A 17,396-nucleotide genomic window follows, 5' to 3' on the forward strand; every position below is an offset into this window, starting at 1 on the left:
ACTCCCTGCTCATGCCCTGTGTCTCCCTCTTCTTCCCCCCCACCCCTGCCCATGCCCCGTGTCTCCCTCCTGTCCCCCCACCCCCCGCTCATGCCCCGTGTCTCCCTCACGATTCCCCCACCCCCTGCTCATGCCCCGTGTCTCCTCTGTTCCCCCCACCCCCGCTCATGCCCCGTGTCTCCCTCCTGTCCCCCCACCCCCTGATCATGCCCCGTGTCTCCCTCCTGTCCCCGCACCCCCGCTCATGCCCCGTGTCTGCCCTCTTCCCCCCACCTCCGCTCATGCCCCGTTTCTCCCTTGTGTTGCCCCCCCCGCTCATGTCCCGTGTCTCCCCTGTTCCCCCACCCCCTGCTCATGCCCTGTGTCTCCTCTGTTCCCCCCTAACCCCTGCTCATGCCGCGTGTCTCCCTCTTCTTCCCCCTTACCCCGCTCATGCCCCGTGTCTACCTCCCGTTCCCCCCACCCCCTGCTCATGCCCCATGTCTCCCTCCTGTCACCCCACGCCCCACTCATGCCCCGTCTCTGCCCTGTTCCCCCACCACCTGTTCATGCCCCGTGTCTCCCTCGTGTTGCCCCCACCCCCCGCTCATGCCCCGTGTCTCCCGCCCTGCTCATGCCCTGTGTCTCCTCTGTTTCCCCCCACCCCCCGCTCATGCCCTGTGTCTCCCTCTTCCTCCCCCCACCCCCTGCTCATGCCCCGTGTCTCCCTCTTGTCCCCCCACCCCCGCTCATGCCCCGTGTCTCCCCTGTTTCCCTCACCCCCCACTCATGCCCCGTGTCTCCCCTGTTCCCCCACTCCCTGCTCATGCCGTGTGTGCCCTGTTCCCCCCTCCCCCCGCTCATGCCTGTGTCTCCCTCGTGTTCCCCCCACCCCCCACTCATGCCCCATGTCTCCCTCGTGATCACCCCACCCCCGCTTATCCGCCGTGTCTCCCTCACGATCCCCCCACCCCCTGCTCATGCCCCGTGTCTCCCTCCTGTCCCCCCACCCCCCACTCATTCCCTGCGTCTCCCCTGTTCCCCCCGGTCATGACCAGTGTCTCCCCTGTTCCCCCCACCCCTGCTCATGCCCTGTGTCTCCTCTGTTCCCCCCAACCCCCCGCTCATGCCCTGTGTCTCCCTCTTCTTTCCCCCCACCCCCTACTTATGCCCCGTGTCTCCCTCCTGTCCCCCCCACCCACTGCTCATACCCCGTGTCTACCTCTTGTTCCCCCCACCCCTGCTCATGCCCCGTGTCTATCTCTTGTTCCACCCACCCCACGCTCATGCCCCGTGTCTGCCCTGTTCCTCCACCTCCCGCACATGCCCCGTGTCTCCCCTGTTCCCCCCCTGCTCATGTCCCGTGTTTCCCTCGTGTTGCCCCATCCCCCGCTCATGCCCCGTGTCTCCCTCTTCTTCCCCCCCACCCCTGCTCATGCCCCGTGTCTCCTTCCTGTCCCCTCACCCTCCGCTCATGCCCCGTGTCTCCCTCACGATTCCCCCACCACCCGCTCATGCCCCGTGTCTCCCTCCTGTCCCCCCACCCCCTGCTCATGCCCCGTGTCTCCCTCCTGTCCCACCCACCCCTGCTCATGCCCCGTGTCTGCCCTCTTCCCCCCACCTCCGCTCATGCCCCGTGTCACCCTTGTGTTGCCCCCACCCCCGCTCATGTCCCGTGTCTCCCCTGTTCCCCCCGCCCCCTGCTCATGCCCTGTGTCTCCTCTGTTCCCCCATCCCCTGCTCATGCCGCGTGCCTCCCTCTTCTTCCCCCTTACCCCGCTCATGCCCCTTGTCTACCTCCTGTTCCCCCCACCCCCCGCTCATGCCCCGTGTCTCCCTCCTGTCGCCCCACGCCCCGCTCATGCCCGTGTCTGCCCTGTTCCCCCACCACCTGTTCATGCCCCGTGTCTCCCTCGTGTTACCCCCACCCCCCGCTCATGCCCCGTATCTCCCCTGTTCCCCCCACCCCCGGCTCATGCCCTGGGTCTCCTCTGTTTCCCCCCACCCCCCACTCATGCCCCGTGTCTCCCTCTTCTTCCCCCCACCCCCTGCTCATGCCCCGTGTCTCCCTCCTGTCCCCCCAGCCCCCGCTCATGCCCCGTGTCTCCCTTTCTTCCCCCCACCCCCTGCTTATGCCCCGTGTCTCCCTCCTGTCCCCCCCACCCCCCACTCATGCCCCGTGTCTGCCCTGTTCCCCCCACCCCCCGCTCATGCCCTGTATCTCCCTTGTTCCCCCCACCCCCCACTCATGCCCTGTGTTTTCCCTGTTTCCCCCAACCCCCGCTCATGCCCCGTGTCTCCCCTGTTACCCCACCCCTGCTCATGCCCTGTGTCTTCCTTGTTCCCCCCACCCCCCGCTCATGCCCTGTTTTCTCTGTTCCCCCCACCCCCACTCATGCCCCATGTCTCCCTCTTCTCCCCCACCCCCTGATCATGCCCCGTGACTCCCTCCTGTCCCCTCTACCCCCCGCTCATGCCCCGTGCCTGCCCTGTTCCCCCACCCCCTGCTCATGCCCCGTGTCTCCCCTGTTCCCCCCTCCCCCCGCTCATGCCCTGTGTCTCCCCTGTTCCCCCCACCCCCCACTCATGCCCTGTGTCTCCTCTGTTCCCCCACCCCCCGCTCATGCCCCGTGTCTGCCTCTTCTCCCCCCACCCCCTGCACATGCCCTGTGTCTCCCTCCTGTCCCCTCCACCTCCCGCTCATGCCCCATGTCTACCTCTTGTTCCCCCACCCCCACTCATGCCCCGTGTCTGCCCTGTCCCCCCACCCCCGCTCATGCCCTGTGTCTCCCTCCTGTTGCACCACACCCCCCGCTCATGCCCCGTGTCTGCCCTGATCCCCCCACCCCTCCGCTCATGCCCCGTGTCTCCCTCGTGTTGCCCCCACCCCCCGCTCATGCTCTGTTTCTGCCCTGTTCCCCCCAACCCTGCTCATGCCCCGTGTCTCCCCTGTTCCCCCCACCCCCCGCTCATGCCCTGTGTCTCCCCTGTTCCCCTCACCCCCGCTCATGCCCCGTGTCTCCCCTGTTCCCCCACTCCCTGCTCATGCTGTGTGTGTCCTGTTCCCCCCACCTTCCCCTGCTCATGCCCCGTGTCTCCCTCATGTTCCCCCCACCCTCCTCTCATGCCCTGTGTCTCCCTCGTGTTCCCCCCACCTCCGCTCATGCCCCGTGTCTCCCTCGTGTTCCCCCCACCCCCGATTATCCCCCATGTCTCCCTCACGATCCCCCCACCCCCCGCTCATGCCCCGTGTCTCCCTCCTGTCCCCCCACCCCCTGCTCATGCCCCGTGTCTCCCTCACGATCCCCCACCCCCCACTCATTCCCCGTGTCTCCCCTGTTCCCCCCCGGTCATGCCCAGTGTCTCCCCTGTTCCCCCACCCCTCCGGTCATGCCCTGTGCTCCTCTGTTCCCCCCAAACCCCTGCTCATGCTCCGTGTCTCCCTCTTCTTTCCCCCCACACCCTACTCATGCCCCGTGTCTCCCTCCTGTCCCTGCCACCCCCTGCTCATGTCCTGTGTCTACCTCTTGTTCCCACCACCCCCCGCTCATGCCCCGTGTCTGCCCTGTTCCCCCACCACCCGCACATGCCCCGTGTCTCCCCTGTTCCCCCCACCCCCCGCTCATGCCCCGTGACTCCCTCATGTTGCCCCCACCCCGCTCATGCGCCCTGTCTCCCTCGTGTTGCCCCCACCCCCGCTCATGCCTGTGTCTCCCCTCTTCTTTCCCCCACCCCCGCTCATGCGCGTGTCTCCCTCCTGTCCCCCCACCCCCCGCTCATGCCCCGTGTCTCCCTCTTCTTCCCCCCACCCCCTGCTCATGCCCCGTGATGATTTGTGATGTCATCTTTGATGTCGTGGGTGTTAGTCTTAGCAGTGCACGGTGGTGGCACAAGTTATGGTTGCTTAGCTTACCATGACTGGCAAATTTCAAGGGTTTTTCGGTTTTACTTGGAACCATAACGTCCCTTTTACAAAGTTTTTTCATTGAATATATATATATATATATATATATATATATATATATATATATATATATATATATATATATGTCACAAAACAAAGCAGAGGAAAAAAAACAAATAACGCACTCCACCAAGAGGTACTGCAGGTCCCAAAAAAAATGACAAACTCGAATCCAAATGAAGACACGAGTTTTAATGTTGGTAAATAAGGCAAAAAAAGGCAAAGCACAAACAACAAACAAAGCAGGACGCCAAGGATGGGTCCTGGACGACGCGTTTCGCGCTTCCCTGAGTGCTTGTTCACGTTGTGTATATATATATATATTCAGTGAAAAAACATTGTTAGAGGGACGTTATGGTTAAATTGCACTGATAAATACCTATGAAATTCAGTGAAAAAACTTTGTTAAAGGGCCGTTATGCTTCAGTTGTCCTAATAGAAACCTATGAAATTGAGTGCAAAAACGTTGTTAAAGGGCCGTTATAGTTACTTTGCACTAATAACAACCTATCCATATTGTGGTTACAAGTAAAACCGAAAACACCCAGAAATTTTCCAGTTATGGTAAGCTAAGAAACCATAACTGGCACCACCACCGTGCAATGCTAAGACTAACACCCATGACATCAGAAATGTCATTGATGACATCACTGATTTAGCACTAAATTAAAAACAACCAAAATGCTACATGCATAATAACTAATTAAACAACGTGCAAACTGGCCTTGTTCTGGGTTGTTAGCTATAGCATATTGTAACTATCCATCATCTGTGTCCCGCAAACACCACTTGTACTAATATATAAACCGCTTTGTCCCATGGAACATACCGTTGTATCCTACAGACTCATAAAGTCTGAGTTTGGGGTACTGTGCAGTTGGTAAACAGTAATCATGGGCACTGGTTTCGCTTTTCCATCCTTAATCTTCTCAGATTACTTATAATAACATCTGTCTGTACTACAAACTGAAAGGGTCATATCTTTCTCTTTGTTTCCTGCATATATGTCTCCATCCCAATGGATCAATGCACCACCTTTCGCGGGATCCGGCACCACATATGGAGCCGTATCCGGGAAACCGACCAACGTCAGCACTAAATAGCCCTTCACAAAAAAAGACTTTGAAAAGAAAAACAAAAAACAAACAAATCGCTTTCCACACTACGGTAAGCAGTTTGGGGTGGGAGGAGCGCAGCAGCACACAGCACATTGGCCCCATGAGCGCTATTTTGGCTCTGCCCCCTACCTATGTGACAGGCAACAGGAGCCAAGGCAGACCCTCACCGAGCCTGGGGGCTCCCCTCTCTAACCAAAACTGCTCTGTGCAGTGTTGCCAACTTGGCAGTCCCCTACCGAGTTTGTGCTGAAAAAGCAGCTAGCTAGAAATCTAGCAATTTTTTTCTATTGGTTTGAAGACTTACACTTCTTTCAATTGGTTAAGAGACTCGCGTCATTTACACAACCTTCCAAACCAATAGAAAAAAGTGTAACTCTCACAAACAATACAAGTAACATTACGTTGATCCGCGGTGCTGTGCGCCTCGTATGCTGATTTTGAAAGGCTCCTAGAAAAGTTGTTAGGAGGATTTAATGTGACTATGGAGTGTGCACAATGTAAATCTGGAAATTGAGTGAGAAGAAAGCCAACAGTAGCGGACTTAAAAGGGCACTGGAAGCGGTGTCAATGGGCATGCATCTAGGCACATGGAGTTTAACCGTGCGTTGCTTCCATCAATGTTAGCATGTTGCATGGCTGGGCGGTGTCGCTCTTGGAGCTTGTTAGACTCTAGCACAGTAAGTACATTTTACCACTGTTGGTCTATTTTGGTAATTCTGCTTCCATTCGTTCTGCTGCCCATATTCACATATTGCATTTTGTACACGGTCATGCAAACGATGCATTTGGTAAGTTTCAGGAATATATCAATTTTTTTTAATGCTACCGTGATATAGGCACGGGCCCCTCGGCAATCACCCATCATGCACATGGCCAATTATGCAGATTAGGTGATGATGTAATTTAGCTACTTCTTGCTACTTTTAGGACAGCCAATATCTACTTTCCTTACTAACCAGTTCGCTACACTGGCTCTCTTTGACTGCACTGTGCACAGCGTACTCGCACAAACCACATTACACCACTGAGGCGAGCACCCAGGTTCGCAGAGAGTTAATGACCTTGTGATTGACTAAAAAGCAGAATCCATTTCGAAAACACAATTATCACCTAGCTCCCACCTTTTCGGGCTCACTCAGACTTGCCTTTCTCAAATGAATTTTGGTATTTGTATTTTCAGATTACTAAGTACATTTTGATAGGGACGGTGCTCACTTGAACAGTATACAAACCACAGCAAGATACGATTACTATGATTTGTGTACTCTTCAAACAATTAAACAAATTGCGCCATTTTAAAAATATTATTTTTAACATTTCCTTTCATCAGAGTTCAACTGGTACCTCTGCCCCTTCTGAACTCTGCCTCATCGGCACTCTGCCCCCTCCTCCAAACCCCACCCCGCACCTGCCCTTGTGGAATCCCTTTCCACATTTCTTCCATTTCCATCACTTGCTATACCTACTTCACAGCGCTCACCTTTTACGCACCTCGTGCTCTGAAATACTCCCCCATGTTGTCATGAATGTGTTCAATATCTGTGGTTTGTGTTTATAATTACGTTTCATCCAATTATCAGTTATATAGTACCTTGCTGGCTGCACTACCACTTTTCTGCTTTTATTATTTATTTTATTTATTTAAAGTGCATTTATTTTTATTCTTTTGCATAGCACTTTCCACTTCTCCCCACCCCCATGCACTTTCACCCTTTCCCTCTGCCATGCACTTGCACGTTTTCAATGTCACTGGGCCTAGTGAGATTGCTGTTTTGTTCACCCCTATTCCCCTCCCTTGCCTTGTTGCAATCTGAAACACTTGTGTACGAGAATGATACAAATAAAATATCAATATCAATATCAATTGTCATATTCCATTATAAAACAGCGTCTGAAATGTATTTTTATTGCTTATCTGGACAGATATCTTCTACTGAACTGCATGTTCCACAGTTTCCAGCTACCATCCAATGAATTCTTCAATCAACATTGGAAAATAAACATACACAGAACTTTTTCCATCACAGTCATGTGGGACGACCGACATGTACCAATCTGCTCTTTCGCAGTAGCAGTAACAAGAAGCAACCTATCAGCCTTCAAAATGTAGCAACGTGCACAAGCGAAAAACGTTCCGCTTCAAACTGCAAAACATGAACAAAAAGTTATTTGTTAAATAAATGCACTTGTTACATTACAAACTAGTATTGTTTCCTTAAAGAATTATATATATAATTACCATTTTTGGTAAGAAAGAGAACATACCCTCTGTATGATGATATCTGTGTTCCTGGTTCTCCGTTAAGTAATGTTTTGGCGTAAATGATAACGAGGTATGTCTGTGTACGATGCCCACAAACGTAATGAAAACAGGTGGGGCAGATTGTTCGGACAAATTATATCAGTTTCGGGAGTGGCCCATCTGTATTACTGCTGCAAGGGAACTTGAATTTAGGGCGACACATCAACTGTTAACATTAGCACAAGATCACTGCACCCAACACGTTGTTTTCACATTTATGAAAGTGAGTAAAAGTAAGGTAAGATGCATAGAAAATCATCAACAGGAGTTGGCCGAACAATCAGAGCAACAACATTTTTGAGTGCACTTCCCCTTTAATGTCACAAAAAATTTCCAACGTACAGTACTTCACAATCTTATCAAAACAACACAGAAATCACACTCAACCCTTAAAAATAACCGCACAAAACAAATCTTGGAAGCTCTCATTGACAGTGCAATGCTCCTCAAAAGGAAATTGTTTATATTAATGTTAACCAGAATAAAACCACTAACCAAATTAATTAGTAAACTACAAAAATTGCTTCAAAACATGCCAATGTCAACAAAGATACCATGCTAACTTCTCTGCAGATGAGTGCATTCACACAACCAACACAGCACCATATTTCAATGAAAATGCATATACACAACAACATAAAAATCCAATTTCCATACATAGCAGTGGTCGAGGGTATTACATTTATAGACAACACCATTATGACGGAAGAAACCCTCATTGAAAAAATGTCCCCAACAAACTTACAATCATCTCTCCAATCCACCAAACCAATCTGTCCAGTCTACAAATGCCCCTGCATCTCAATGTGTAATGTACAAAAGCAATCCTTCAAACCTTTATGCCAATTCCTCAAACACTATGTGAAAGTAGAAGAGAAAACTAGAATAAAAACTTTGCAAACCATTGACTGTTCTCCCATACACAGTGACACTAAACTGTGAGGACATTCATTAGCCTGCATTTGAAGACCTGATTGCAAAGGCACCTTCCACCACATGAAAATATTAGCAACACACCTTTCCACTCTACAGAATCTTGTCCACAAACTGTACTATGCAAAAAGTCCTCCTTTACAACTACAACACTTTAATAACACTTTCCTACAGGGCACAGCTAAAGAACTCCTTCATAAATTGACCACATCCAAAACAAATATTTTGGAAGTGAAGATAACTTAGAAAATCCAGTAAGTGAATGAAAGAATACCGAAAACCTAACAAATGCAAATCTTCTAATGAACACATACAAAAAAGAAATAAAGTTTAAAAGCACATCTGCTGCCTACAGCCTCCAGCCATGCACCCAAGAGTCTACAAACTAGCCACAACCACCACTGCATAATACGGCCATGCACCCAAGAATCTGGCGACTGCCACAACAAACATATGACAATTTGCCCTTAACATCACAATGTAAACACAATCTACAGATATAAAAGTGCACCGCCAACCCTATTTTTCACCAATGGCAATATCACCATATCATCTATATTCCATTCCCTACTCTAAAAAGCCCTCTTATCTCAACAAATAACCCCAAATATGTTTCCTCAACTCCCCATCAAACACAGAGAAAGGAACAAAAATGTCTCCTGCATTACAATGTACAACAAACTCAATCTGTGCCCACAATGTTACATTAATAAAAAGTACCATTTCCACTTCAATGGTATTGTCTCACTGTGTTCCAAAAAGTGTACACTGGCTATACATTACGTATAATCACTATACACATATTATTGTAATACTTCTTTCCAATAGCCAAATTCCATTTCTGTACACGTATTATTACGATGCTTATAGCCAGTGGCCAGATTTTTGGGTGCATGGCCGTATTATGCTGTGGTGGTTGTGGCCAGTCCCTAGACTCTTGGGTGCATGGCCTATGGCTTACGTCCTCCGGCCATGCACCCAAGAGTCTAGGGACTGGCCACAACCACCACAGCATAATACAGCCATGCACTTAAGAATCTGACCAATGGCCACAACCCACACACATAAGCCCGGTGCCTGGATACATTATTGCTGGTATGGCCATATGACACTGCAGTAATTGTGCTAGTGCCTAGATTTTTATGTGCAGAGCCTATCTGTAACCTATCCAAACATCCTCATATCACCTACATTCCACACACCTACCCTAATGAAGCCTCCCTGCATTCACCAGACAAGCCGCCCAGCAGACCTGTCCACAGACTACTGCTGTGTCTGGGACTGCTCTGCCCCATACGGTCTTATTCCACCTAAACAAATACATCATATCAACCATATTTCACTGCCCAAACCTTCCCAGCCCTTCTTCCAAACACCAAATGCCCCAAAATATGTCCCCCACCGCGCTATCCGCGGATATTCGCGAATACAACATGGCAGCATTTCAGGAAAATGTGACGAACATCACACTTTCCTCCAGCCAATTAGCGGGTGCGTTGGGTGTCTTTGGACACCATGCGCCCCTCCAGACCTATTGGAGTCCTGTTCGCAGAGCAAATAGGGAAGTTGGTCCGCGAAGCAGAGCCTGATATCACTATTTCTTTGGCACCTACATTTTGCCTGTTTTTTAAAAAACTACTAGACGGATTTCCACCAAATTTACAAAAGCATGCTTTCGGGAACAAGCCGCCGCTCCCGCCGCAAATCTGGTGGAAATCCATCCAGCGGTTTGGGCTGTAGGCATGAGCAAAATATTTATCCATTCAGTCTATGGAAAAAAATAAAAAATGGGGACCACCCTATAACTTTACCCCCCCACCCCGTCACAAGACCTCACCAAACTTGCCAAAGAAATTCAGAGCAGGCCATATACATATTTTTCAAAGTTTGGTGAGGATTCGTCTAAGGGGAACGAAGATATAATCCACCCAAAAAGTGCTCTTCCTATGGGTTTAGCAACTTATCCTTAACTACACGCCCGCTACCGCAGGCCGTGTAATATATATATAATGTATATACAACCATGTAATACATAGTTTGTATAAACTTAAAATACAATAGCAACCCTATTTTCATATGCATATTACTTTCATTTAGAATGCGGATAAGTGAAAGTCGGCCATCTGTACTTATATACAAACAATAGATTAAAGATATACAGTATTTAGAAGAGTTGTCAATTCATTTTTACTTATTCAAATTTTACAACAAGGCTTACACCTCTTACCAATATTTAATAACACAGTAAATCAAATGAAATGTCCACCCTTTCATAATTCTGCACCAGATATCATATCATCTTGAGTCGTAGAAAGTGTGTAATATGAACATAAATACCAAGTATTTGAAGTACCATGACAGCTTAAGATCAAGTGCTTTATGTATTCAATGCGCCTGACGTGGCATAGTCTGCAGCCTATTGACTGTAGGAGTTTTCTGCCAAGCCCCCATCACTTCTAATGTAGGAAGTGCATTTCATTTGAATCAGAGGCAATCTCTTCCAATGTGCTGGTTAGGAAATTCACCTACATACTTAGGTGTATATTTATATGCAGGGACATAAGAAGCATATACAAATGCCATTCTTTTAGCTGCAAGGTCAACCTTATTCTGCTCGTTCGCATCCAAGTCAATGGATTTCGTCACCAATCATTTTGGTAGACATATCTGAATAGCCATTTAAGTCATAATTCAAGCACATAGACCAATGTTCAGATTCTGTTACAAGTTGACCCATTGTAGTATTTGTCAGTCCTGTATTGGTAGCCAGAACTGGCTTGGTAAATCTGATGTATTAATGTCTCACTGTTGGCAGTCAATATTTTATTAGCAATAAACCATAACCTTTTAATTGGCTGAAAGTGGTTTGAGTAAGTCCCAGCTGGGCTCTGAGATATTCTGCAGACAGATGTTTGCCATACGCAGAAGTGCTCTTTACACACATACTGTCCATGATGCCCAGCTTCTTTATTTTAAATGGGCCCTATATCTCGGAGCCGTAGAGCTTAGTCTGAACAAATGTCATCGTATAGCAATCAATCAATGGGCACAGTGTGTAACCACAATGATTCCTTCTAAAGGATCTAAGAGGGGCCACTAGTTGGAACATATTCAGAACCTTTCGTTTAACCAAGCTGTAACAAAGCCTTCTGGTTATGTTAAGAACCTAATTGTGGCTTGGAAAACACTGCTCAAACCAACCCCACAAATAGACTAAGATAAATGATGGGGAAGAACACGAGAAAAGTGTGAGGGACAGACTATTAATATTTTTAGAAATGGCTTCCTAAAGCATTGGTCAAATGTCCTGAATAAGGAGGCGCATGGGAAGGTTAGAGGGAGGTACTTTGTGGTTAGGGAAGCTGGTATTAATGCCTTTTGGTCATCGTTAATACAGTAACTTTCTCTAAAAATTCATAATTCCCAGGATAGCACCAAGATACATTTGGGGGAGAAACAATTTTCATTATTTCATGACAATTTGTGTTGACAGTTCAGTAGGGCCGCCTATGAAGGAGCTTGCTGAGATTGTGTAGACCCTACTTTATAACCTGTAGGAGTACTCGAAATTCCCAGAATATGCCCAATGGGAAGGACAAGCTTTTCTGGATAGGTCTGACTCGCCCCACGAGATTCCTATAGGTTTTACCAGGGGTTCAACCCCACCCGATGTCCCAGACAGGGTTTAAGTCCTGCCTTCGAAACGTGAAGCCTGAGATTAGGGAGGGTAATTCGACAAGAAAAATAGGAGGACTTGAGCCATTGTAAAACAGGAGACATTTCCAGCTCTGATGTACATTTTGACTACCAAGAGTGGAGCTGAACCGATGGAGAACAGAGTGTGTAAGATAATGACCCTGGAGTCTCAGTGGAGCAGTGTACCGACATTGCAAGATGTACATAAATGTAGCAACCAATGTAACATGGTTACTCTGATGCCCAGGGTCATAAACGTACGCCAACATAACTCAGGTGAAAGGTCAGCAGAAGAGCTGTGAACCTCCACCTGATTGGGTTCGTCTCCTCCGACTGCCTATGGCTCTGTTGTGTTCATTGGCAACCTACCTCTGAATCCTATGACAATGAATTAGTCCACCTTTTGAAGGATAGAAACAAATATGATAGATTGTTTTCTTGTTGATTTCAATGGATGGGCTAAACAGTGGCTGTGTCTACAACAAATTGACTTCTGCCCTGCAGGAGTACAATGGTGAATACAGGCTAAAGTGCCTACTCAGCTCTCACACTTCTATAAATCAAGAGCCAACACAATCATAAAGGTAAAACAGGTATCATAAAGGCACAGTTAAGAGATATACCTACTTCATCTTTTGTGGTAACGTGGACCGAGGGAAGCGCATTTTCCAATGAAGGTTCTATACAAATATATATTTTAATCAAACATAGCATGTATTTTAATAATTAAATGGAAAGCACTACAAAAACTGACCCCCGTATAAAGAACACAGAATATGCAAAGATAGCAAGATGCAGCACTCTGAGTAATGAATCAGGGGTGATAACCACAATTGGGTCTCATTCTAAGTCGGCCGATCTGATAAAAAAGTGCTGGTATTTATGGATACTGGCACTTTACAAGACTGGGCAACTACAGGTTTGCTGGTGGGGCACTGGAGGCAGGCCCCCCACCAGCAAAAAAATCCATCATTACCGGCAGCGGTATTGCCGGTGCCAGTAATGATGGCAAATCCGCTCATGGAGTCCTATGGGACTCATGAATGCGGATTAACACTGTCACGCTAGAACTTGGAATCCGGCTGCAGTGCCGCTGGACTGCGTGCTAGAAACGGTAATAGCCATTGCCTGTATCCTGGCAGGTTTACCACCAGGATACCTGTAAGGTTAGAATGAGGCCCAATGTTCTTCAACAGGATATGTTTTTGCATGCAAAAAGGGATCAATGTGATCGAGCCAGTCTGTATGGCCCACAATGGACCAGGGGGCAATTATCATTCAGTAATCCCTTTGCAGCATCTTGCATGCTTGACAACGGCAGACCAGGCTGTTCATTGGTTTGGTGCTGTTCGGAATGCGGCAGTCGAAGTGGTCCAGTGGCAAGCAAATGTGGAAGTAGATCAAACTAAAGAAGGCTGCTACAGTCAAATCGTTACTCGAGCAATGCGGATTGTGGGATCACCAGGTTTGATTCAGAGGTTGAGATTCTGGGGCAGACGGTCTGATGACAGGATGTGCAGATGAGTCAGTTCAATGCCAGGGCTCGAAGGATGTAGTTCAATAAGAATACTAGGGTCCGTTTGATCGGTGGCCTTTTGGCAAAGAAGCTGGAGGTTCGAACAGCGGTGCGAGCAGTGCATATGCTGCAGTTCTTTGTTTGAGCCGAGGTAACAATGTACTTTTGGTTGGTGCAGTGCAGTGGAGAACGGGTTTGAATGTGGGGACGGTGGTTTGAGGACCTGTTAGAGCTAATGGCATCTCTGGAGGATCCTGGTGGTTTCATCTGTGTTGAACATGCTCAAATCATGGCTTGCAGCAGTTCAACAGCGCAATTGCAGGAATCCTGGCTTGCTTGGCTCTCAAGAGTTTGAGTCTCACTCCAGGGTCTCACAGACAGGGTGAGTCCTATTCTCAGTCCCCACAATCTGGGGGAGGCAGATGCACACTTTCTGGGTTCTGTTGGAATACATCAATTTTATCCAAATAGAAAAGAGAAAGTCATGTTGTGCGCACCATATTATTGTTAAGAATGGATGCAATATTGTTAAAAAGTTGAGGTTTTGCATGTATCTAGGATAGTTCATTGAGGTTATTTTAAAGGTTACTTTTAGTGTTATTTTGTGTCTAGTGTGATAGAGTTTGGATTTGCATACATGTAGGAACATACAACATTGTGTAGATATATTATATGGGAGCACATTTTGCAATGTAGCACACTGAAATTCAAAAGCACAGATGCTTCATATAAAGTAGAACAACGCTCTTGAATGAAAAATCCATTATGGGGGATGCAGTAGTTTTGAACACACATACATACAAATAAACATGCACACATTCTTGTTTGGGAAAACTGGCTGGCCAAAGGAGAGGTTGGTAGAGTGACAGCTGCAACCACATGAGAACGGCTATTTGGAACTGAAATTGAACATCCCAGGGTTTTCAGCTTGGAAAGTATTAAGCAAGTGGCCGAAGAAGCACCGGTCACCTGGCACTGTCAATCTAGGGTTCGCGGCTAAAGCTGTAATAGGGTGACTGGGAGCATAGATGACTATGGGCCTATGAGAAGGTTAAATAGATTAGCAGTAAAAAGATTGCATTGGGAACAGAGGCAAGTTAGCGCCCCGATCAAAGAAGCCTTTTTGTTAGCTCTCTATAGCCTTATAAATAGTCCATATATAAACCATGCATGTCAGAGTTCACATTGCAGGTCTGTGATCAAGTGGAAGCTGTACCAAAAATGTATTGTTTGCTATATTAGGGTTGTCTGATTTGCAGGAAGAAACCAAAGAAGAGGTTTTTTTCAATGTTGTGTTTTGGTTTAAAAACAAACCATTCACAACAATTAAAGAAGACCACAAAACAAATTAAAACACAATGGGCCTCATTACGAGGTGGGTGGTAAGGGATTACCGGCACCGGTAAGGGCACCGGTGCCGGTAATCCCTTACCGCCCTACTACGATGTCCCTTAGTGGGTCCCTTCCTTAACACCTGGTTTTACCAGGCGTTATGGAAGGGACCCGTTAAGGGACTTCAGAGCTAATAACGGTACCGCAATTTGCGGTACCGTTATTAGCACCTTCCCCCTTCCCATTGAGCCCTATGGGGGCTGAAATGGGAATGGGGAATGGCTTATTCAATGAGGACTTACCGGTCCCGCAAAGGTTGGAATAGACCGGTAAGTCCCCATTGAACGGGACCGGACACGGTACCGGTATTGGAGGTAGTCATGGCGCTAGTAGCGCCATGACTACCTCCAACCTCGTAATGAGGCCCAATGACATATAAATATCAATACATATTTCACAAAAGTGTCTAAATGTACAATTCTTCAAGAACATACTTATGAGTAAAATGTCTCTCCATTAAAAAATTAATTTTGGAATCCAGAATTTCATACAATCACTTTAAAAGTTGAGTTAAGGTTAGAATCAGTAAGACTTGCTGCCCATTCCTAAATCTAAGCCATATTAACTCTTAAGCATGTTTCGTATGCATTAACACATTTTGAGAAGTGCAAGTTTCTTGGATCCTTAATAGCAGAGCACGCAGTTATCAAATGTTTAATTATTTCAAAGCTGCCTGAAAATTACACAACTTTCAGGTTTTCTCAGACTTGAGTAGGCCCATCCTCAGGCCTAAGACCTCTAGTGCAGGCACCGCATTGAATCTCAATCTCATGTAGATGGTCCTTAAGTTACCCTGCAGCAATCGTACTTTGGTAGAGAGCCCCTCGATCTAAAAAATTGGAATATTCTTTGTAAAGTACGTGCTAATCTTTTCTGAAGTATTCAACCAGTCTTGTCATGCAGATTTTTTTTCATCTTTAGGGAGTTAGTCGCTAAACCACTAGAGTTAAAACCAGGCTCATGTAAAATATAATTTGTCTTTTCAAAGCTATTTAGAAGCTGAGTTTTTCCCGCTACAGGACATCGCCTGATAACTTCAAAAAGGGAATCTGTTGGGGGATTCAGTATTGTTGCGTATAAATTCGTTTTCTTCCAATTGCTATAATCTCTAAAATCCAAGGGTGTGGTAGTTGTGTCCCATTTTTTTCTCTGTTTCTGGCCCAGGAGGGCCTCCATTGCTGCTGCAGGACCAGGCCATTCCCCAACACCGACAAGCACCACAGTGCATCCCACCCGGGCTGAAGGCCACAGGTCCGAGGGCTCAGGTGTTTGACTCCCGCAGGGGTATTCTGCAACAGCAGGGTGAGCGGCGACCTACCAAGGCGTTGTCATTCCATTCTATAGTATCCCTAAGCCCCAAGTACTCCGTATTGGGCACAGTACAGCAACTGAGGATTCCTATTGGAAGCACACCACAAGGTGAGAGTGGAGAAGGGGTGGGTTGAGATAGAGGGTTACAGTGTTTGTGGTGACTGTTGATTCAATTCCAGATTGTGGGCTATACTGTAAATTCCCCACAGAGTCCCCCAGAGTTCGCTACCAAACTCTAACCATATTCAGTCCACCTCTTATTTTACATATGGAAGACCACCCAGAGTATAAACGCAAGATCCTGACTGAGGCAAAAACTGGGAACTCACCGCCTTTGACACGGTGCAGGGGTGAGACTGATACATCCTTTGCAGGAAAAGACTGCAGCCCTACTAAGTTCATGAGAGAGTCCTATTTCTTGATAAAAGAAATTCATCAGTGCCACTGGTCTGATCAGGATGCCTTTGGGGGAAAGGTTAATAAAACAGGGGTCCGTCTTGGTGAGTGGCCACCAGCAGCCCAGGGGATTTGAAAGGTGCATGTTCCGTACAAATCTCCACTTCCAGAATGCAAGCTGTCTCATTAGCGAATGTGGACCTCTTGATTGCCCTGGGATACCTTATCTGCCGCAACAAAGATATGGGCAAAGGCAAGGCAGTGGGAATGATTCTCAACCAACGACTTTGACTGAACCTCTTTTGCCTTACAAACCATCTGCCCTGCTCCCTGTCGCCACTAATGCGACTTCCCTCTATTCCACATCAGAGCTGATCAGCCATGAGTCGGTGCCACAACCAGCACTAGTGGTGGGAGATGCCACATCAGCCCTGCTCACAAGCTGTTATTCTCCTTAGTTACAGGGGGGAGGGGCTTGCCAACCATGAACATACATAAGAGTATTTGCTCAACCCTGAGATTCTGACCATGCCTGGCCGGACCCAAGTGGTTAATACCCTGCCTATACCTGCAGAGAATTTTAGCTCTCTGGACCCTTCGGCACAAATGGACCTGGAGGCGGATAATGTACTAGAAGACAGGCCTCCCCTTACCAATAATGTTTGGAGTGGGAACACGACAAACCTTAGCTGAGGGAACAGCTCCTTTCTCTGCTTAACCCCATTAAGGGGCCCAAAGCAAACAAGCCAATGTCCTATGTCCAATTTTGATCAATCTGTTAAGGAGATA

The sequence above is a fragment of the Ambystoma mexicanum genome, chromosome 4q (genome assembly GCF_040938575.1).
Source record: "Ambystoma mexicanum isolate Mex_15411 chromosome 4q, UKY_AmexF1_1, whole genome shotgun sequence".
NCBI classification, from domain to species: Eukaryota; Metazoa; Chordata; class Amphibia; order Caudata; family Ambystomatidae; genus Ambystoma; species Ambystoma mexicanum.